The following is a 24,735-nucleotide window of genomic DNA, read 5'->3' as shown; positions in this document are numbered from 1 at the left end:
TTAATGTTCATGCACTTTAATGTCTCCAGCTGTACAGTGTTTATTCATTTGTACATTGTACGAAGTTTTGGAATAAATGCATGAGACTTTTTCCTTTTTATGTTTTTTTTTTCAGTCACATATATATTGTGATATATCGTTGATGAAATTTCTTGCAATATATCGAATATCGCAGATATCGTGTATCGTGATATTATCATTATCGTGGGCCAAATATCGCCACAGTATCGAATCGTGAGTTACCCATATCGTCCCACCCCTAGTCTTAAATGAAAATGTATTGGCTGTGTTGTTTCTTTTTTGGTGGGATGTCTAATTTATATGTAGAAATGCACATTTGCAAAAGTGACTTAGTATGTTGTCGCAAAAGTGGCTCTCCCCTTGATTTTGCACTGCCAATGTGGCTCTTGTGAAAAAAATAGTGAGGATCACTGCTGTACAGGGTGGTTAGCAGGGAGAGAGCTGGGCGTCACCCTGGTGGCTGTGGGGGGAAGGTGCTGCTTGTAGCAACACTGGGGGTCCTTGAACCTGTATAGACAGGAGCAGGGTGAGAAGGTGACTGAGAGGGCTGCACCAGGAAATGAGGCAGGTCCTTATCACAAGGGGTGGGATGGGTGAAGTGATGATGTGGTGAGGCTAAAGTAGGGGCATAATAGGTTGACGGGGCTTGATTTGGGGAACTGTGAGGAGGGTGGTTCTGGTGTGTGTCCCGTTTCCCTAGGTTGAGACCATTCATGCCCATCGGCTGGTTATCCTCAGGTTCAGGCGAGGGTGGAGGAGCAGGCCAGTCCTCCTCAGCTTCTTCCTTAGGCTGTAGTGAAATGGGATTGGGCTGTGATGTTGCAGCACTGGCTCCTAGAGGTCTGTAGCTGCTGTGACTTGAAGCTGAGTCAATGAACGGGCTACATCAATTAGCTCCTTCATTTCCTTCCGTGCCTCGTGGAGTTCCTTTAAGGTAGACTGAAATACCTGTTGGGATTGTAGTAGCTTTACGTTCTGTCAGGATAGAGGGAGGCGTCTCTAAGAGCTCCACTGGGATGAGGTGAGGGCTCCAGGTCGGATCTCTGTGTGGTTTCTCCTCTCGAGGTGACCTGGGGCTAGCTGAGGTGTCTCGTAGTGAGCAGCATCCCTAGGGAAGCCACCAAAGGGAGGCTGGGGTGAGTAAAGGGGACTCAGATTAACGGGAGCGTGCCTATGTTCCCACAGCCCTATGTTCCCTCAGCCCTATGTTCCCTCTGGACTCTCTCTACCTATCTGGACTCTACCTATCTGGCCTGTCTAGCCTCTACCTGGTCTTTTTACTAAACTTAACCAACACCTTTCTTCATTGCCTAAACCTAACCAATGGTAGGACCAAAGGGCTGAGGGAACATAGGGCCTAATTTTCAGTGACAACAAAAGTTAGAAATGAGGGAACATAGGGCTGAGGGAACATAGGGCTGTGGGAACATAGGAATGACCCCAGATTAACTGGACCATACTGGGGGAGGAAGGCAGCCTGCTCTGGGGGAGGAGGGGAGGGTGGCGGTCTGCACTGTGGTGAGTCTTGAGGATGATCTCTCATGTAGTCCACATCATAATCCTGGAGCCCGGCAGGTCGACGTTTCTGACGCCTGTGTCTCACATCAGCGAGGAGCTCTTCATCTGACTGCATCTTGAATGCTGTATCCGGCTTGAAGGACCAATGTAAGAGAGGTAAGGGAACTACAGTTGATTTGTTTAGGTTAACTACAGCATCCAAGATGGTGTGTCGGTCAGGACACAAGAAGTAGTGCTGCACGATTCATCTAATTGCGATTACGTAATCGCACGAAAGAGTGCGATTGGCGATTTAAAGTCTACATAAATGTGCAACCGCGTGAGCCTGTAAACGGGACTTTAACTGATTACAGCAGGTGTGGAGCTTTAGCGTCACGGAGCGAACTGTGTTTTCCTCCGCAACATGTGCAGTGCGTTTAAAAAACGAGGAGGTATATGCCTGTTGGGGCGAACGACCAGAAAGCTCCGGTGTTTGGTTTTCTTTTAACTGTCCTTTATTTATTTTTTATTTTTATTTTACGGTAACAGCCACACTCATTTGCCGTCTCCTCTCGTCTCCTCCGTTAGCATTAATTTACAATATCGTAATCGCAATCGCAAATCGCAATATTTTCCACCATAATCGCAATCAGGCGAGGGTCGCACATTTTTATCAAATCGTGCAGCACTAACAAGAAGGAGGGAAGACCGGCGTATCTTCAATGCAATGGTGCTTTATTCTGACACTCACGTGTACACACACAGTTCTGAAATAATAATAAACAATAATTAACAATATTATTTCAGTCTTGATAGTCTCTTGCATGTATTATACACAATTATCTCCAGTGTATTCATCCAAATTCATCCCAAAAATGCCCAGAATGCATAGGCTACATATTAAGATAAACAGGAGGTACATAGGCATACTGCCCTCTGCTGGCTAAGAGAGGGGAAAAAAACACAGCGTTCACAGGCGGCACACCTGTTGGCTCTCAACGAGCAATTAAGGACCAGAATAATAACAACATTCATAAACATGTAACTGCTACGGTAAGCAACTTTAAGGCTGCAGAAAATCTGCAACCTATTATTGCTCTTGCTCTAGCTCTAGCTCTCTCTCTCTCTACTTAATGTCGTTTCCCTTCAATGGAGGGGAAATTAAATTTGGGCCAAATGTTTTATTTACATGATTAAACCAAGGGACACGTTATGATGCGAAGCCTGCAAAGCTATTTCAGGCAGACAACTCAAGTCACACCCATCCCGATCAGCTAATCAGTCGCATTCTCTCCTCGTCCAAATAGGGCGGGCTATTTAAATCTCCCAGCTTACCTGGCTATGCTTCTGCTGCTACTCTGCAGAGTAGCAGCATGGTGTGGAAAACGTTACTTTTATTTTCACAGCGGAACTGGCAAAAACACATCAAGATGTCGGGAAGTCACCATGCATGCTCTGTTTTCTCTTTCCCAGAATGCTGCACACAAAACACAACTTCCTATTTGCCCTAACCTGGCAGTATTCTGCTATTGACACACCCCTACTGCCCCCCACTGGCTATAATCTAACAGGGTGCTACACTTTGCTGCCCAAGAGCTTTGTGCCTCACCCCCAGCGCGTAGTACTTCATCTGTGAAGGAGCTTTGTTCATCTCTCGGAATGCTTTTTTCTGAGGAAAAAACTGTAGGCCCCAGCACCCGCCTCGAGTTCCTAGGCATTATATTGGTGTATACAGCGTTCTGCATGCAGACCTCTCTCCCCGAAGAAAAACTGTGCCGCATCAAGGATATCTTGAAAACCTTTGCTTCAGCCTCATCTGTGTCAAAAAGGGAGCTCCTCTCTCAGCTGGGTCATCTGAATTTTGCTATGAGGATCATCCCTAAGGGGCGTGCGTTCGTGTCCCGTTTACTCAACCTGTCAAAATCTGTTAAAAAACCTCCAAGACAGTATCGTTTTAGATCAGGGGTGCCTGACCGACATTTGTTTCTGGTCTCTCTTCCTAGAGCAGTGGAATGGCATTTCCTTTTTCTTTAACGATAAATCAGAAACCCTGCTTCTATCGAGTTTTTTACAGATACCGTTCCCTCTGTTGGTTTCGAGGGCTTATAGTCCACTCTTTCGAGTCTCGCAAGTTGCAGCCTCTCTCAATTAAGGCTCTGTTAGCTGGCATTCAGTTTCACCTCCGCTGGCGGGAAAAGTGAGAAACAGACTCACCTAGAGTTTGCCCACGACCTGTCGGTTCATTTTACGCGCTGGCACGTTGCGCTGGGCGTGGAGAGTTTTGAAGATTTGTGCGATCTGATTGTGCTGGAACAATTTAAGGATTCAGTCCCTGAGATCAGCAAGGAAGCCCTTTTGACTCCATGCTGCACTACCTGAGAACCCCGGCCTGCACCTTCTCCCAGCGACCCGCTTTTCGTCGTCGACGGCAGCAAGCCCATGACCCGAACCTGGTTTTCTGCACGGCTCCGGGAACTCTGCTCAAGCTGCGGACTAAATCTGGATGTGTACACTGCTCACTCCTTCCAGATCGGAGCTGCCACAACTGCCGCACTGCTCGTGCCCACTCCTTCCCTAAAGTCTCTGGGCCGCTGGTCCTTGGCCACTTATGTCAGATATTCGGCTCAGCAAAAATGTAATTCTGCAGGCTCAAAAAATTATGATTGCCCACGCCATGTAATACCATGAAATCTGCCTTCAATAAATGTTCTGCTGCTATTTGTGTCTCTCTAGGATGCTTTCAGGTGGATTGTGGGGAGTCTTTCACTCTAATTGTCTCTTGTTTCCTCAGAAGTCCCATATTCAGGCCCTAGCTGTGGGGAATTCGAGTTCAGAAAGAGAATGTCCTGTAATTGTTATCTTATGCCAACTGAATAATTAAATTTGTTTATTTGGGTGTTTTAACTATTTTCTCTGGAGCAGAAAAAGTCACAAATGAGATCATGAATCAATGAGGGGAAGAATAACATGATTTGATGATTTGTCAGGTCTGGACTGGAAAGAGGACTCAGGTGCAGAGTTGCAAAAGGCAGAAGCCAGTTTTATTTTAACAACAAAAAAAACACTCCAAAGGAGGGAAACAAAACACTCACGATGAGGCAAAAAGGGTTAACAGGCAATTGGAAGCTCAATAAACTATGGACTATGGGCTGGGGTGAAGGAAGGACGAAACACTCTGGCACAAGACAAAGGGAGACACAGAACCTATATAGACACACACACAGGTAATGGGGAACAGGTGGAGACAATCAGAAATCAAGGCAGGCAGACTGGTGACACACAAGGGAAGGGCAAGTGACCTGAAGCGAGAGGGCAGTTAGATTTCAAAATAAAACAGGAAGTCACAAGACAAAACAAAAACACCATCACTGTGTTGTGACAATGATTAGTTGACAAAAGGCAAAACCAGATGAATCAGATTCAACTATGAAAAGTAGTCGAAGACACCCTGAATTTACACCCACCTTTGTATTTACAGTAGTGTAAATGAGGTAGAGTGGGTTGTCCAATAATCAGAGGGTTGACGGTTCAAATCCCGCTCTGTCCCAGTCGCTGTCCTTGGGCAAGACACCTTACCCACCTTGCCTCATGAATGCGTATGAATGATCATGGTGGTGGTCGGAGGGGCCATTTGACGCATATTGGCAGCCACGCTTCCATCAGGCAGCTGTGGCTACAGACGTAGCTTACCACCACCAGTGTGAATGTGTATGAATGAATAATGGTTTCTGTAACGCGCTTTGGGTATCGGGTATCAATAAAAAAGCGCTATAAATCCATTGTCCATTATTATTATTATTATTAATCCTGACTACAGCAGAACCTCTGGGGTTGTCAGTTATACATAGTTTAATTAAACAAATTTGGGGATTGATTCAGAGCACAAAGTAAAGATTCCTATCATTTTCATATAATTTCCATTGAGAGGTTTGCATTGTATTTTCAGTTTCTTTTGTCACTGCCTGCTGTGTGAATCGGACAATAATAGCTACAATTTAGTTGTCCCTGAATAATGAGTAGAAAGAGGGGAAATGTACCATTTGATAGCCCAAATGTGGAGAACTCTAAAACCTTTCTTTAACTTGACATCAGTTGGATCAGTGGATTTACACAACAAATTGAATTAATTATTTATGACCATAGATGTTGGATAACAGTTGTATGATGTACACTCTACATGTTAAAAGTGGCAATTGATATTCTCCATACCGTCCTTCACCAAACGTAATTTCCCTACTGATTGCCTGGTTGGGGGGGAAGCTCAGCTGTTGAGCTGGAATCATGATCTGACCCTTGCCTCATCTGAGTAGATTAATCGACTAGGGCAGTTTCAGTGACCCTAATTTTCCCTGGCAGCATCTCAAACGGCACAGCTGATGCTCGGGTATCCGGAGAATGATGTGATTGAAGTTCATCACAACTATTGCTATGCAGACAATGGCACAGGAAAAGGGGGCATTTTCAAAATTGCCATGCAGGATGCCAGAGCTGTCCTTCTCCAGTCAGCAGCGTTTGTTACATTCAGATTGAATCAGCAGTGTGTGCTCAGGCGATTAGGGAAAATAGGCTGCGGTTCAGCATCTCAGTGTAGGCAGTCTATACAGATACTGTTTTGTATTTTACTTATAAGCCTTACAGATTTAGGCGAGATTTATGCTCTCGATATCCTCTTGATTTATTGTAAAACAAACAGAGCAGCAAGACAAGGCCTCCAAGGTTCGTGTACGTTTCGTTAGTTTGATTTTTCCTTTAAACCAAACTGTCAGAAAACGAAAGTCAGCTGGTAATTTGGTTTTCCGTTTCAAACCAAAAACCAATAAACCAAAATTCAGGCTGGTTTTTTCGTTTTTTGGTTTTTGGTTTTAAAACGAAAAAACGAGGAAACCAAAATCAAATTACGGTCAAATTTTGATTGTCTTTTTGTTTTTGATCTTAAACAACACATTAACGCCGATGACAGACCGGAAGTGTCGGAACTTCAAAATAAAAGCCCAGTGACTCGTGTTGTAGCCACAGACTGTAGATGAATGGCCTATAAAATCTTTTTTTTCTTTGTAAATGTTGTGTTTTGAGCACATGGATACATTTTCACAGCTGTGTTTATTTTTTCACACAAGCTGATCGTTAACTCATCTTCCTACTGTTCTCCTCGCTGCGCTGGGTCTCTGTCTCCGCTGCGCTGTAGCGCTTTGCTTTGCTTCCAGTCAGTCAGATCATTTTCACAGCAGACTTCTTTGCAGCCTGATCCACCTGTTTGTGTACCTCTGTGTAGGCTCCACCGTGCCATGAGACAAACATGCAAGAAGTAGTGCAGTTTATTGTGTTTCACCGGCGATAAGCTGTCATTACGCGCGACCATTACGCACGGCGATTCCCCTCATCTAAGCTGCCAATTAGAGTGCCCTGTGCCGGGAAGGGAGCCTGATGAAATCCCAGACTGTAGCCGAGGTCTGGGACTGGATCCCATGTGACTGAAAAGAGTAGAAAAGAACCATAAAGGGGCCGCTGCCACCTGCCAAATATGCCCGGGTTGGAGACCTCAGGGTCGGGTTGAGTCTCTGAGAAGAGCTGGTCTATCACCCAGCCCCATGCAGCATTATTCCACAAGGTGGCGAACGTTACTGCAGCAGATCGTAATATAGCTATATTCCTCAAATAACAAAACAATCAGTCAGTATTCAATTAATAGCCGGGTCTCATATAATGGCGTTCAAGCCATATATATAAAAAAATAAATTAAAAACTATCTGCCGCTGCCTGGGACAAACTGAGGAGGAAATGTTCAGAAGCTCCTTGTGGACTGTCTGTGAAGACTGACTGGAGTGAAGCTGACCTCATCACGCTGTGAAAATGCTCTGATGAGAGCGAAGCCCTGCAGCGTGCGCAACGGACAGACCGTGAGGAAGATGAACTAATGATCTTGGCCGCTAATGTGTAAAAATAAACACAGTTGTGAAAATGTATCCGTATGCTCAAAACACAACATTTACAAAGAAAAAAAGATTTCATAGGCTATTTATATAGGCTACAGTGCAGTGGCTATAACTAAATTCACTGGGCTTTTATTTTGAAGTTCAGACACTTCCAGGCTGTCATCGGCGTTAAAGCAGATAACAGCGGCACGGCCGTTTCGGCTAATGCTGTGTTCAAGGCAGGCTTTTGAAACCGTAAGTTACAGCTTCAAGTCACAACTACGACTTGGTAGCGTTCCAGGTAACCCGTAGCTCGTGTTTTTACCGTCCTGTTGTCTGTGAAAGTTCCCTATAACGGCCACTCGTAACTTCCGACCCGTGAACTCGTACCAGATCGAACTGGTATGACTTCACAGGAAGGAAAAACACAACGTACGAGTTTCCTTGAACGCACCATGAGTTAGCAGCCCCCGCCCTTGTCAGGCATCAATTGGTCCTCGTGCTACGTCACCACATTCACGCGCATCCCTTGGCTGCACACACAGCCCTTCATGCCGTTCTCTCCCCTCATTGGATAACACTTGTATCCCACAAGGAAAATTTTCTCCTCGGGTTACAGCAGAGCAGAGTGACGGAGAGACTCGTGTTTAGGCTGAAATACTTCATGTAAGTGATTGCTGACGGAAAATAGGACTATTTAGGACTTATATTAACAAAAACATTCCACTGATATCTGCTTTAATGCAGGAGTGAAGCTGACCTCTCCCTCTGCTTCAGAGAGGGACAGCCTGTCCGGAGCCCGGTTGGGACCGGAGACGGGCCGCAGAACACGTACAGTCTGTGGCTATAACCATAGACTGTCAAGGCTGTAACGCAATTCACTGGGCTTTTATTTTGAAGTTCCGACACTTCCGGTCTGTCATCGGCGTTAATGTGTTGTTTAAGATCAAAAACAAAAAGACAATCAAAATTTGACCGTAATTTGATTTTGGTTTCCTCGTTTTTTCGTTTTAAAACGAAAAACCAAAAAACGAAAAAAACAGCCTGAATTTTGGTTTATTGGTTTTTGGTTTGAAACGGAAAACCAAATTACCAGCTGACTTTCGTTTTCTGACAGTTTGGTTTAAAGGAAAAATCAAACTAACGAAACGTACACGGACCCTCCAAGGTCCGGGGTCCGTGTACTTCGCGGCCATTGGTTTTCCGTTTCAAACAAAAAACAAAAAAACAAAAATTCAGGCTGGTTTTTTCGTTTTTCGTTTTTTGCTTTTAAAACCAAAAAACGAGGAGACCAAAATCAAATAACGGCCAATTTGTAATTTTGATTGTTACAAAATCTCTCTTTTCGTTTTTGATAATAATATTAACGCTGATGACAGACCGGAAGTGTCTGGACTTCAAAATAAAAGCCCAGTGCATTGACTTATAGCCAAGAAAAAAAAATAAACTTGTTTCCCCCTTGTAAATGTTGTGTTTTGAGCAGGTTTTGAGCATATGCATACATTTTCGCAGCTGTTTGCCGCTGATACGTGTGTGTGTTTGTTTATAAATATAAATATATATTACGATCTGCTGCAGTAAGGCCACCGCTGGGGGCTGGGTGCATGATAGACCATACTCCTACTCCCGACTCATTCTGACCCTGAGATCTCCAACCCCGGGCATATTTGGCAGGTGGCAGACCCTTTATGGTTCTTTACTACTCTTTTCAGCCACATGAGATCCAGTCACAGACCTCGGTTACAGTCAGGGAACTAGTGGAATCACCTCCGCTGTGCGTAATAGTCGCGTGTAATGACAGCTCCTCGCCAGATGAATCTACACAGTTTTCCCACTGTCGGCCCATTTCAAAACTCATTCCGGCGCCAGCATACAATTTATATTATCATTGTTAAGATTACATCAGTGACAGATTTCTTGTGATGTGTGATGTTTACTGAACATTAAGTGTAAATCCTCTCTCCACACCCCGGGGATCCAATAACAACTTTTATTCTCAATCCATGCTGTGCATTTACAAAGAATTACCAGCAGGTGTCGCACTGCGAGCATACCCTTGGGGGTCGTCGTTTTACCTGTTCAATCTTTGATGTTCTATCAGAGATGGACAGAGTACTCGACCCCAGTACTTGAGTAAGAGTACAAATACTACTGGTCAAATATCAATCAATATCAATCAATCAAATATAAATTGTATGCTGGCGCCGGAATGAGTTTTGAAATGGGCCGACATAGTGGGAAAACTGTGTAGATTCATCCGGCGAGGAGCTGTCATTACGCGCGACTATTACGCACAGCGGAGGTGATTCCACTAGTTCCCTGACTGTAACCGAGGTCTGTGACTGGATCTCATGTGGCTGAAAAGAGTAGTAAAGAACCATAAAGGGTCTGCCACCTGCCAAATATGCCCGGGGTTGGAGATCTCAGGGTCAGAATGAGTCGGGAGTAGGAGTATGGTCTATCATGCACCCAGCCCCCAGCGGTGGCCTTACTGCAGCAGATCGTAATATATATTTATATTTATAAACAAACACACACACGTATCAGCGGCAAACAGCTGCGAAAATGTATGCATATGCTCAAAACCTGCTCAAAACACAACATTTACAAGGGGGAAACAAGTTTATTTTTTTTTCTTGGCTATAAGTCAATGCACTGGGCTTTTATTTTGAAGTCCAGACACTTCCGGTCTGTCATCAGCGTTAATATTATTATCAAAAACGAAAAGAGAGATTTTGTAACAATCAAAATTACAAATTGGCCGTTATTTGATTTTGGTCTCCTCGTTTTTTGGTTTTAAAAGCAAAAAACGAAAAACGAAAAAACCAGCCTGAATTTTTGTTTTTTTGTTTTTTGTTTGAAACGGAAAACCAAATTACCAGCTTACTTTCGTTTTTTGACAGTTCTGTTTAAAGGAAAAATCGAATGGCCGCGAAGTACACGGACCGTCCGGGTATAAAAGTATAATAATAATTTTCGTTTCGACGGGAAAACGGAAAAACGGAAACAGCGCCCCTTTTTCCTTTTCGTTTTAAAACAAAAACGTTTTTTGCTGGGTTTTTGCTGTCAGCATAAAAAACGAGAAAACGAAAAAACCAAAACCAAATAACGGCCGAAATTTGTTTTTTGCAAATTCATTTTGTCGTTTTTTGTTTCTTTTTTTTTATTAATATGATATGACTGCAGACAGACCGGAAGCGGAAGTGAAGTGTAAAACCGTCAAAATAATAGTTTAGCTTGCTGGCGCTAACTTCTTAGCGTATATTATAGACTACCGTCCTCTGTCTACACCATGGTTCACTTTTTTTTTTTTTTTTACTTCTGTGAAACTATAACAGCTGGTTGTTTGGAAGAACGTGTTAGGCCTATAATTATAATTTTAGCCGAGTGTGTGAATGCACTTACTGTGGAAAAACTTTACTATTAGCTATAGGCTTTACGTCCCCTGCCTAAATTAAGAACATCTATCAAGTCAGCAGAGGTCCCCATCACCCACAGTCAATACTAGGTGTCCTGACACTGCAGGTCTGCAGCCAGACTGTCTTGAATGATTTTGAGAACTTATGGCTTAAGTGCAGTTGTTTTTACAGAATAGTAGACCTCAGTGCTACCACGGCGGATGATGGCCAACACAGCCAGGCTCTGTGTTCATGATGCGGCTCAACAAAAACTGGCAGACCCAACTGGTGTCACGGCGGTGAGCTGCGCCCATGTGATCACTTCATTTCAGTCGGGAGGAGCAGGTTGATTTACAGTGGAAACCGCTTATAGTGATCACGGATACAGTAATCAACCGCTTATATAGATCAAAAGGCTTGGGACAGAATCATTTCTATAGGCTACAAATGCTGTTTTAGGCTAATTTGTTTATAGTAATCAAGAAATCCGCTTATAGTGCTCATTTTTGTTCATTTTATGGATGAAAACATGCGCAAAAACAATTTAAAAACTATGTGTAGCCTATTTATTTTATTTTCGGTGGTGTCCCATTGATGTGCACTACTGCAGCAGCCCGCACACGTCGCCGTGCTGTGTGTTGTTGTGCTGTGTGCGTCAGCTGGCTGGCTGAGACACATGACTGTGGGTGCAGCACGGCTGTTTGTGTTGTCTGTCAGTGAATGAAATGATCGACTTTATATCGACCGCAGACGTCATGGAATAGATTTTGGGCTTTTGGCTCGTTCCGTTCATCTCCGCGTAGCGCTCGTTGTCCGTTATTGGCGTACAGAGAGAGAGAGAGAGAGAGAGAGAGAGAAAGAAGCTAAAAATTATAATTATAGGCCTAACACGTTCTTCCAAACAACCAGCTGTCATAGTTTCACAGAAGTAAAAAAAAAAAAAAAAAAAAGTGAACCATATGGTGTAGAAAGAGGACGGTAGTCTATAATATATGCTAAGAAGTTAATAACTATTATTTTGACGGTTTTACACTTCACTTCCGCTTCCGGTCTGTCCGCCGTCATATCATATTCATAAAAAAAAGAAATGAAAAACGACAAAATGAATTTGCAAAAACCAAATTTCGGCCGTTATTTGGTTTTGGTTTTTTCGTTTTCTCGTTTTTTTAAGGCAAGGCAAGGCAAGGCAAGGCAATTTTATTTGTATAGCCCGTTTTTACGAACAGTTTGTCTCAAAGGGCTTTACATGGCATCGTAACAACATCCTCTGTCCTTAGACCCTCACATCGACTGAGGAAAAACTCCATGGAAACCCTTTTAACAGGGAAAAATCGGAGAAACCTCAGGGTGAGCAACAGAGGAGGGATCCCTCACCCAGGACGGACAGACGTGCAATAGATGTTGTTACAGACAAGAAAACAGTTTACAGTTTGTCACAGAATGTGCGAAATATGGAAATGTTAGCAGGAGTTGATGAAGGCAGTCTCTGGTGAGGGGAGGGGGCGGGGGGCAGGGAGAGCTGGCCAGCTCGATGGGAGGACTGGGTGGCAGACTGGTCCATGGGAAGGAAGGGGAGGCCGGTCTAACAGCAGGGGAAAGGGTGGGAGGGGGGCGATGCAGGCGGCGGCTGGTGCAGAGAGATGGAGCTCCGGTGGATCTGCGGAAACACAGAGAGAGTGCGAGACACCAAGGCCAAACTACAAAGTGCAACAGAAAATGACAGTTCAAAAAAGAAAATGACAGTTCAAAAATCTTTAATTTAAGCTGACAACAAAAACCCAGCTGTAATGTTGTTGTGCATGCAATGTTGTTGTTCGTCCAGAAGGAGTTATTATTGTGTTGGTTAAGCCGGAAGAGGAAGAAATAAGGTGCAGAGAAAGACGGTTAGTATGAGTGTGTAACACGGGTTTTTGCATAAGAGTTACGCTGTATTCTTGTGTTTTGGAAAGCTAACTAAAAGTGTGTAAGAGTCACAAAGTGCATCGGAGTCTTCTTTCTAAAACTTTACACCAGCAAAAAACGTTTTTCCGTTTTGGTTTTAAAACGAAAAAACGGATTATACTTTTATACCCGGACCCTCCAAGAACCTTGCTCTCCTGCTGCTATTGTTCTAGCAGCAGTATGCTATATTTCAAAGGAGGTTAAATCGAACGCAACTGGACTTAGTTATTTGTCTAGGAAGACGTTTCACCTCTTATTTAAGAGGCTTCATCAGTTCATGTACGCATCTGACCAGGCTGGGACTGGTCCAAGGGGGCAGTTGTGGGTCTGAGAAGTGAAGCTCACTTCCGCGTTCAAAAAACTGCAATCCCCTCGGCTTCCTCTGGGGGCTGGTGTCAGAAGGGAGCATTCCCCATAGACCCCCATGTTAAAATCGCCGATTTTACATCCTCAATAAACATGTTAAAAGCCTGGTGTCAGAACGTTTTTTTGTCTCAATCGATAGTTTCTACCCCCGCACACACTCTGAGGGGGGTGAATTTTTTTTAAAACTCTGCCGTTTTACTGTTATTAGGTTAAAACTCTGGCCAATTAGGGCGTGGAAACGTTGAGTGACAGGTCCGAGCAGCTCCGGAGACAGGCTGCTTCGAGGCCAGTGGGCGGGTTCTCGGCCGGCCAATCCAACATGGCGCTGTTCAGGCCGCCATATTTGAGTCACAAAAACGACTCCCCAAAACCAATGGGTGACGTCACGGACGCTACGTCCATTCTTTTTACAGTCTATGGACTGGTCCAACTAACTGGTGTGGAGACCCAGGTATTTAACCTCTTGTGTGGGCGTTCACAAGGGTGATGATGTCACTGGTTCCCTTTTGTGCTCCAAGTGCCAACGACAGTCGTTTAAATGACTGTCTATGATGGAAAGTTGGTTTTGACTTCGTTAGTGCCCTATGTTGTTATAACGACAGTCGTTGGAGGCACTTTCCACTTGTGAACAGTTGTCCTTCTTTGAGGCTAGATTGTTGAATCTCCTGGGAAGGGATGAAAGGGCAGCATTGAATTGGAGATAGGTGGTGTCTGAGACCCCCTCCCCTGTTGAGGGATGGTTTCTCTGCTTTTACATAGTTGGCTTCTTTTACTCCTCTTTCAAACCATCTGTCCTCTCTGTCTAGGATGTCCAGTGTCCTAAGTCCAGTTGCGTTCGATTTAACCTCCTTTGAAATACTATGACCTGGACAAATGAGAATATGCACAGGCTTAGTATATGCTATAGTTTATGCCTTCTCCCTCCATCCAAACTAATAAGTCCCTGCATAATGTACATTTTTGGCTCTTTCATCATTCAAAGGAACATATACACACCATGGTGGATCCAGTCACTGCCACTGTGGCCAAATTTGGATTCCTCTGTTGTTGATGGCCTCCAGTCTAATAGATGGAAATACTACTGTTTGTGTGACAAGTGACAAAACCTTGGAACCACAGTGTGAAAACGGTTATTTTCTCATCAATCATTCCTGCATTTTATCAACCAAAGCTGACTATGCTCCTAAAACTGCACCATACAACATCTGCAAAAGAAACAATGCAATTACAGAAGCCATCTGGTACAATAGAAAATAAATGATCAACAGTGATACAAACAGATGGCAAAGTGTTAGATTGCTGTTTGACAAGCAAATAATGGGTAGGAACAGTAAGTACAATTGTCAATGGCAACAGTCTGCCATTGTTGATGAGGAAGCAGTGAGATGCCGTCGCTGGAGCCATAAGAGCCATTTAATTTAAATGGGGCTCAGTTCTTTCATATGGGCTGAAACACCTACAGCTCTTGTCTCTGCGACACAAACGCGCTCCGTAACCCGTAATCTTTTGTTTATGATGGTTAAAGCAGAAGTAAGCAATCCGCCCTCGTCCCCCGGTCGTCACCACATTCACGCGAATCCCTTGGCTGCACACACAGAGAGGACCGCCCCTTCATGCCGTTCTCTCTCCTCATTAGATAAAAGTTGTAGGATACAAGGAAAGTTTTCTCCTCGGCTTTAAGACTACACAAACACACACGTTGTAACATTAGATGTGTTGTAACGTTATCCGCCTCTCCATTGATTGATTTTTTTGCCAGATTTGTTGTAAACAAACGCACATGGCTGAGAGGAGCGTAACCAAAACAGCGGAAAAGCTAACAGACTTGCATAGTTCCCCTTTAACAGATAAGAAGAGTTTCTTTTGGGATAAATGGATAAGGTCTGGTATTCACATTCTTAAGGATGTTGGATTCAGATCCTTTTGACAGAATAAAAAATAAATATAATCTGTGTAATTCAGAATTTTGGAGATACCTACAAATCAGACATTGCATTCTCTCAAATAAGAGTATACTACACAAAGTTACTGCAATCATAACTGGTGGGTTTATATTCTCCCTGCATATTCCCATTTCTAAAGCTAAAGGAGGTACCTTAAAGACAGTATCAGAGAGCTAAGAGGAGAAGGAAGGATTCACATCTCTCATAAGACACCAGCTGCTCTGATGTATATTCAGGAGTACAAGAAAAAAGGTGACAACAATATTGACAACATGTCAAGTGGTATTCATCAAGGGTTTGTGTGGCATTCTGCCAAGGGAGGAAGCAAAGCCTTAAATCAGCTTAGGGGCCATCTTCTCCACAAACCTCTGGAGCAGTGCCCTTTTGGAGGTTAATTTGCTGCGTCAATGAGTTGGGATTCACACTGAAGGACAAATGAGCAATTTGTATCCACTTTTTCAGCCAAACCTCAATATTTGTTGATGTCATATCGACAAAAAATGCATTCCACTCCACCGTTACTTGCCTGTATAATTTATTTCTTAAGATTTCAAAGGACCATTTGCATGTCTTTGGTGATGGTAAACCATATGGTAAACCATAGTATGCTTGGCTGAACTCATCCTGCACCAGAATGAAGGTGACAGAGGAGCAGAGGTTGTCATGTCGTGTGTATGTGTTGTCTATTCCCCATTTCAGTTCAGCATTTCCTGTTTTATTTTGTCTAACTCTCCTCTTGTTTCAGATTACTTCCTGTCAAGTTTCCCTCCTGTGTGATTGCTGGCCCTGCCCTAATGAGTTGCACCTGTGTCTCTGTCTCTTGTCCTCCCTCTCCTAGTGTATTTAATCTGTGTGCTCCCTGTTTTCTGTGCCAGATTGTCTTCGTATGTCAAAGCGTCCCAGTCTTGCCTTCTGTGCAAATAAACGCAATCCTTACCTATTGAGAGAAACCTTGCCTGAGTCGTGCATTTGGGTCTTTCCCAGTGGTGTCAGCAGTCGTGACAGAGGGATCAATAAATCACATAAGAGGAGTTGAAATTATGAGGTGTTCTGTTGTAATAGCAGGAAAAACTAGAAAAGAGAACACACAAAGTTAATATTGTGTACTAATGTGAAAGGAAATAGTCCAGCATTGTTGGGAAGAGACTGGATCCAGCAACTGAAACTAAATTGGTCAGTTGTAAATAGAGTAGCACCTGATAGCTTTTTTTTTTTTTTTTTTTTTTTAAATATATATATTTTTTTGGCCTTTTTGCCTTTTATTGGAGAGATAGACAGGAAAGGGGGAGGCAGAGAGAGGGGGAATGACATGCAGGAAGGGTCTGCCCGACGCGGGACTCGAACCGGGGACGCCTGCGTTGAGGACTGTAGCCTCTACATGGGGTGGCCGCCTTAACCACTACGCCACGCACCGCCCCGCACCTGATAGCTTTGATGAGCTATGTGATAGATACCCAGAGGTGTTTCAGACCAGTCTAGGGAAAGTGACAGGCATTAAAGCTAAACTACATGTGGTGTCAAGGGCTGTTCCCAAGTGTGGTAAACCACGGCCTGTGCCTTATGCACTTAGGGACGCCATGGAAGCCCAGCTAAACAAAAATATCACACCTGTGAATTTCAGTGAAGGCGCTGCACCAACTGTCGATATTCCTAAATTTGATCAGACAGTGAGAATCTACACACAAAGGGCTCTATCAAGTAAACAGACTTCCCTATGGTGTAGCCAGTGCACCTGTTATATTTCAAAAGTTAATGGATCAAGTTTTGCAGGGCATAGAGGGTGTTATTTGTTATTTGGATGACATACTGATTACTGGTCAGGACACAGAGATGCACATGAAACACCTGGAAGAGGTTTTGAAAAGACTGAAAAGCTACAACCTCAGGGTGAACAGAGAAAAATGTGCTTTCTTTCAACACAGTGTATCTTATTTAGGACATGTTGTTGATGCAGAGGGGATTCTAGCCTCGTAAACCAGCCTCTCACGGAAATGCATTTCATTTCATTTCTCGGGAGAGTCTGGCCTCATTCCTCCTGTGAGCGTTTGGGGTGGGCGGGAGCTGGGCGGGAGTAGTAGCGTTGACAGGCAACCCCATTCAGCCAATCAGCAAGTTGGTGTAGTGACGGGGCTTTGCACCAGTCGGTCCCTGATTGGCCAACGTGCTGTGTCAATCACAGCGGTGACGCTGATTGGCTCGGCCTTCTGAGGGTTTCAGGCCAAACGCTTACAACGGGGATGAGGCCAGACTCTCCCTCAGAAATGAAATGAATTGCATTTCCGGGAGCGGCTGGTTTACGAGGCTAAGGGGATTCACCCAATGCAAGAGAAATGTGAGGCTATTGCTAAAGAGGCTATTCCCACAACAGTTACAGAGCTAAGATCATTCTTGTCACTGTTAAGTTATTATGGGAAGTTTATTCCAAACCTTTCTACTCTGATAGCACCTATGACAGAACTGCTACAGAAAGATGCAAAGTCGCCTCACATTTTCTGTGAGGCAACCTTGAGTGCCATGAAAGGCGCCATACAAATAAAATCTATTATTAGTGTGCTGAAGCAGTCACACTATTGTTCTTCTGTTTGGCCATTTTCTTCCGCCTTTTTACGGTCTTCTTCTAGTCCTTCATACTTTGTGCTATTTCAACAATTCATATATCAAAACGTGCAGCTTTTTTTGAACTTTATCGGCATTACTTTTCTCTTTTTAACTATTTATACTTTTTCAAATATTTAACTTTTTCACAAAAAATCTCACATTCATCAAAAGTTCAACCCTCTCTTCTTCACAACTCCACTGTAGTGTAGGGGGTTATGGTAAACTGCTTGCCAACCCGAAGGTCACTGGTTCGAAACCCTAAGGGAAGAATTCTTGTTATGTTATGTTGAATTCTGCTCTCCTCCCCCCGCCTTCAATTGGTTACAGGTGTTTGTTATCTCCTTGATTACTCGTACCAGTTTGCAGCACATCATCACATTACAATGAATGACAACAGTTTTGAAAGCAGTGTGCTCTCTGTAGCCGAGTGGCAGAGTAAAGGTTTAGTGATCATATGGTCATGCCTCAGTCTTTTCACTTCATTGCTTGACTTTTGATTCCAATTATTCAGCTGTCATTGGACAGTCTTTGATTCCTCATAGTATAAAGCTCATTGTAACTCAGGTTCTCTGTGGCCATATGGTTAGTGCTCAGCCTGAAATTCACAGACATTTTCATACTAAGTCATTCAAGCTTGACTCTCAAGCTTTCTTGATGTTGACAGTGTGCAGATCATTAACAGACAACAGTCTCTGCAACTGTGTGTGCACCGTGGCCTAGAGGCAGAGTGGAAGTCTAATGACCATGAGGGTGTGGGTTCGATTCCACACCCGCACCCACGGACCTTGGTCAAACATTTGTATGGTGATCACAGCTTGCACTATTTGCTAATTCTGCAACAGCGTTCAGTTGCTATCAGCAGTCACACCATTTCCATTCTTGGAAATGCTTTTTCTAGTTAGTATTAATATAATAGTGTGACTGCTGAAGCAGTCACTGGCTTCTGCTTAAAAAAAAAAGTAAGAAATCGAACCCATGACCTCATGATCAATAAACCTTTACTCTGCCATTTCGCCACAGAGAGCACAGACATAAGCATGTTGCCATTGTAATGTGATGATGTGCTGCAAACGGTGGCAGAAGCAATTAATGCGTCTCTTAACAAACACCTGTAACCAACTGGACTACAGACAGAGTTGTGGAGAACTCTCAGCATTGGGCTGAATGAGAGCAGAGAGCTCCCTGGCTGCATTTAAAAAAATTTTTAAATTATTATCTAAAATAAGTCTCTTTGCATTTTTGACCAGAATTTTTAGCCAGAAGACAAGTGTGGCTTACAAAACTGGAGAAAATAATTTTGTCTAGAGTTTAATTTGCAGAAAAAGTTAAATAATATTGAAAAAGTATAAATAGTTAAAAAGAGAAAAGTAATGCCGATAAAGTTCAAAAAAAGCTGCACGTTTTGATATATGAATTGTTGAAATCGCACAACACCTAACACACGAACCATATGGCCACAGAGAACCTGAGTTATGTTTACAAATGAGCTTTATACTATGAGGGAATCAAAGACTGTCCAATGACAGCTGAATAATTGGAATCAAAAGTCAAGCAATGATGATGAAATGAACTGAGGCAGGAATCGAACCCATGACCATATGATCACTAAACTTTAAACCTTTACTCTGCCACTCGGCTACAGAGAGCACACTGCTTTCTGTTGTCATTCAAGACTGTTGTCATTCATTGTAAAGTGATGATGTTGCTGCAAACTGGTATGAGTAATCAAGGAAAAAAGGATAACAAACACCTTGTAACCAATTGAAGGCGGGGAGGAGAGCAGAATTCAACATAACATAACAAGAGTTCTTCCCCTTGGATTCGAACCAGTGACCTTAGGGTTGGTAAGCAGTTTACCCTAACCCCTACACTACAGTGGAGTTGTGAAGAAGGAGAGGTTGAGACTTTGATGAATGTGAGATTTTGATTCAATGATGTTTAAAATAAAGAGTAATTAGTATAAATTAGCACACCAAGTAAGAAGAGGGACTTTTTTGTGACCTGTGACTATTTTTGGTGAATTAAAATGAATTAAAAAAGCACTTAAACGGCAAGTTACAAAGTTGAGAGCTCCTTCTCCTGCTGATGTGAAAAAAAATGCATTGAGCTGAATGGGAGCAGAGAGCTCCTGGCTGCATTTAAAAAATAATTTTAAATATTATCTAAGTCTCTTTGCATTTTTGACCAGAATTTTAGCCAGAAGACAAGTGTGGCTACAAAACTGGAGAAAATAATTTGTCTAGAGTTTAATTTGTGGCCGTGCTGACAGTTTAGCCAGAAAAACTCTAGAATGTTTTTTTGCCTCTATCCACTCTGACAAAACCACTCTGGCTCTGCTCGTTAGACGCAATTACACACACATTATAAAGCTGAAAAAAATCAGAAAAAGTTTAAAATATTTGAAAAAGTATAAATAGTTAAAAAAGAGAAAAGTAATGCCGATAAAGTTCAAAAAAAGCTGCACGTTTTGATATATGAATTGTTTGAAAATAGCACAAAGTATGAAGGACTAGAAGAAGACCGTAAAAAGCGGAAGAAAAATGGCCAAACAGAAGAACAATAGTGTGACTGCTTCAGCAGTCACACTATTGTTCTTCTGTTTGGCCATTTTCTTCAACCTCTTTCTTCAACCTCTCTTCTTGATAACTCCTCTGTAGTGTAGGGGTTAGGGTAACTGCCTGCCAACCCTAAGGTCACTGGTTCGAATCCAAGGGAAGAATTCTTGTTATGTTATGTTGAATTCTGCTCTCCTCCCCCCCCCGCCTTCAATTGGTTACAGGTGTTTGTTATCTCCTTGATGTACTCGTACCAGTTTGCAGCACAATCATCACATTACAATGAATGACAACAGTCTTGAAAGCAGTGTGCTCTCTGTAGCCGAGTGGCAGAGTAAAGGTTTAGTGATCATATGGCCACAGGTTCGATTCCTGCCATCAGTCATTGCCACATCCTTGCTTGACTTTTTGATTCCAAATTATCAGCTGTCATTGGACAGTCTTTGATTCCTCATAGTATAAAGCTCATTGTAACTCAGGTTCTCTGTGGCCATATGGTTAGTGTGTTAGTGTTGTGCTATTTCATTCAACAATTCATATCAACAAAACGTGCAGCTTTTTTACACTGAACTTTATCGGCGTTACTTTTCTCTTTTTAACTATTTATACTTTTTAAAATATTTAATTTTTCTGCAATGTCCAACTCTAGACAAATTATTTTCTCCAGTTTTTGTAAGCCACACTTGTCTTCTGGCTAAAAATTTCTGGTCAAAAATGCAAAGAGACTTAGATAATAATTTTTTAAATATTTTTTAAATGTAGCCAGGGAGCTCTCTGCTCTCATTCAGCCCAATGCTGAGAATTCTCCACAACTCTGTCTGAAACATGCTTATGTCTGTGCTCTCTGTGGCGAAGTGGCAGAGTAAAGGTTTATTGATCATGAGGTCATGGGTTCGATTCCTTACTTTTTTTTTAAGCAGAAAGCCAGTGATCCTCTTATCAAAGGTTTTTTCTTTACCCCTCACATACTGTCTCTGTCGGTAGCCTAGTGGTTAGCTTGGCTGGTCTGGAGACCTGAAGGGTTGCTGGTTCAATTCTTGCCTCAACAACAATTATAGTGAATGATTTTCCCAGTCGTCCTCTGTTGACTTCTGATAAACTTGCTTCATGTTGAAACTGCTGCTCTCAGCCTGAAATTCACAAAGAAATTTTCATTCTAAGTCATTCAAGCTTGACTCTCAAGCTTTCTTGATGTTGACAGTGTTGCAGATCATTAACAGACAACAGTCTCTGCACCTGTGTGTGCACCGTGGCCTAGAGGCAGAGTGGAAGTCTAATGACCATGAGGTTTGTGGGTTCAATTCCGACCTTTGGTCAAACATTTTTTTATTGTATGGGTGATCACTGCTTTGCACTATTTGCTAATTCTGCAAACAGCGTTCAGTTGCTATCAGCAGTCACACCATTTCCCATTCTTGGAAATGCTTTTTCTAGTTTTAAAATATTTTTTAAATGCAGCCAGGGAGCTCTCTGCTCCCATTCAGCTACAATGCATTTTTTTTTTTTCACATCAGCAGGGAGAAGGAGCTCAACTTTGTAACTTGCTGTTAAGTGCTTTTTAATTCATTTTAATTCACCAAAAAATAGTCACAGGTCACAAAAAAGTCCTCTTCTTACTTGGTGTGGCTAATCTATACAAATTTCTCCTTATTTTAAGCATCATTGAAAAATCTCACATTCATCAAAGTCTCAACCTCTCTTCTTCACAACTCCACTGTAGTGTAGGGGGTAGGGTGGCTGTTTGCCAACCCTAAGGTCACTGGTTCGAATCCAAGGGAAGAACTCTTGTTATGTTATATTGAATTCTGCTCTCCTCCCCCGCCTTCAATTGGTTACAGGTGTTTGTTATCTCCTTGATTACTCATACCAGTTTGCAGCACATCATCACATTACAATTAATGACAACAGTCTTGAAAGCAGTGTGCTCTCTGTAGCTGAGTGGCAGAGTAAAGGTTTAGTGATCATATGGTCATGGGTTCGATTCCTGCCTCAGTCATATCACATCATTGTTTGACTTTTGATTCCAATTATTCAGCTGTCATTGGACAGTCTTTGATTCCTCATGGTATAAAGCTCATTGTAACTCAGGTTCTCTGTGGCCATATGGTTAGTGTGTTAGGTGTTGTGCTATTTCAACAATTCATATATCAAAACGTGCAGCTTTTTTTGAACTTTATCGGCATTACTTTTCTCTTTTTAACTATTTATACTTTTTAAAATATTTAACTTTTTCTGCAAATTAAACTCTAGACAAATTATTTTCTCCAGTTTTGTAGCCACACTTGTCTTCTGGCTAAAATTCTGGTCAAAAATGCAAAGAGACTTAGATAATAATTTAAAATATTTTTTAAATGCAGCCAGGGAGCTCTCTGCACATCATCACATTACAATGGCAACATGCTTATGTCTGTGCTCTCTGTGGCGAAGTGGCAGAGTAAAGGTTTATTGATCATGAGGTCATGCGTTCGATTCCTTACTTTTTTTTTTAAGCAGAAGCCAGTGAAAAAGAGCCTATGCGGAGGGGAGCGTGCCTATGTTCCCTCAGCCCTATGTTCCCTCTGGACTCTCTCTACCTATCTGGACTCTGTCTATCTGGCCTGTCTAGCCTCTACCTGGTCTTTTTACTAAACTTAACCAACTCCTTTCTTCATTGCCTAAACCCAACCAATGGTGGGACCAAAGGGCTGTGGGAATAGGGCCTAATTTTCAGTGACAACAAAAGTTAGAAATGAGGGAACATAGGGCTGAGGGAACATAGGGCTGTGGGAACATAGGGATGACCCCGTGATGGCGATCACACACACGCGGTCCCATACAGCACCTACACAACGCTGCTGGCGCATCTTCTAGCTCCGACTCGCTCGCCATGCTCACAAACGTTTCCACAAGTGACCAGCTGATACATTGCTCTGCTTCTTCTTCTTGTTTACCCATAGCACCCATGCTACAGGGCAGATTATTTCTTAGCACAGACTTGATGTAGCTGGGCTGTACAGCCCTGGGTACTAATGTTGGTCTCATTGATTAAATCTAACAACTGTGGCAGTCGCGTTAGTTAGTTTGTATGAAAAGTGAAGCTTCAGGTGTGTATGGTTGGACAGAAGAGGAGCGCTGCCACCACTTGTTTTCATCCAGATAAGGTGCACGCGCCTTAAAGAGACAGAGGTGCATTGCCTCGATCTCCTCGCCACATACACCCCCCAACCCCCCCCCCCCCGCCTTAATTTTTTTTTATTGCGGATATACACGAATCACACAAATGACCCATTTGGGATCCAAAACGGCGAATTTCGCCGAAAGGTGACAAGTTTGCACCCCTGACATAAGGGGGCGACGCACCGAACCGAGGCTGCCATGTTGCATCGCCATTTTTTACGTTGAGTGGCAGCGTGACCGTAGGTAACCACGGAAACTCAGCGGAGCTGTCGGCTCAGGGAGAAAGTTTTCCAGGTTGCATGCCTCCCTGCTTAGTGACTACTGTTTTGATTATGCAGATTTTTTTTTTCTTTCACAGAAAGTCAAGTCACTCACTCAGAGATTGATTAACTAATGTAAAAATTATCGCAAGGATTTATGCTAATTAATATTTACAACAGTTAAGATTTTCCGGAGGCTGCATCTGTCCTGGCATTGTATCTCCTTGTATCTCTTCCTGCCCAAGAAGATGGACAAGCCAACTAGTGCTCAGGAATTCTTTGCCACAAAGAAGTACAAAGACAACTCCCCAGAGCAACATACCAAGGAGGAGGGGATAGCACAGTGGATAGGGCGCACAGGACTCCCAGCGCGAATTGTAGAATATGAGGAGTTCATCCCCATGATGGCAAAAATGGACAAAAAGTGAGTGTCAAAAAGACAAAATGTACAAAGAAGAGAAAGAAAAGGTCAAACAAAAGCTGACCACAGCACGCAGGATTACTAGGGTTAGATATTTGGACTAAAAAGGGGTTAACAGCATCCTTCTGGGAGTCAGCGCCTGTTACTTCAACCCTGAGGACAACAAGGCTGAACACAAACTGCTGAAGTTGAAGGAGATGGTTCACCTTCACACCACAGAGTCGATTAGTACACTTGTGGTGGAGTCAATGGAAGAATGGGGGATTCCCAAAGTGAAGGTCCTTACAACGATTACTTGCTTTTTTCCACACACATGCAGACGTTGCCACAACTTCTGAAGAGGACTCAAGAGGCAGAGCACGATGATGGCAATGATGACGATGAGCATGAGGAGGATGACAGGTCAGTCTGTGTATGAAACTATGCTATTAATTAATTCAACATTTATGTAACTGGTCTTTTTTTATGAATAAAAAAATAATAATTCCACAGAAAGTTAAAGATTAAAAATAATGCTATTAATTAATTCAGCATTTATGAAACTGTTTATGATTAAATTTGATATATGTACATAAAAACTTTAGGTCATAGAACTATGTCATTTGGTTCACTAATGCAAGGGTTAAGGTGATTAAATACAGGGTGCGAACTACGGGGGAGCCAGGGG

The sequence above is a fragment of the Trachurus japonicus genome, chromosome 1 (genome assembly GCF_045865225.1).
Source record: "Trachurus japonicus isolate A0001 chromosome 1, Traja_1.0".
NCBI lineage: Eukaryota > Metazoa > Chordata > Actinopteri > Carangiformes > Carangidae > Trachurus > Trachurus japonicus.
Note: the sequence above shows the minus strand (reverse complement) of the source record.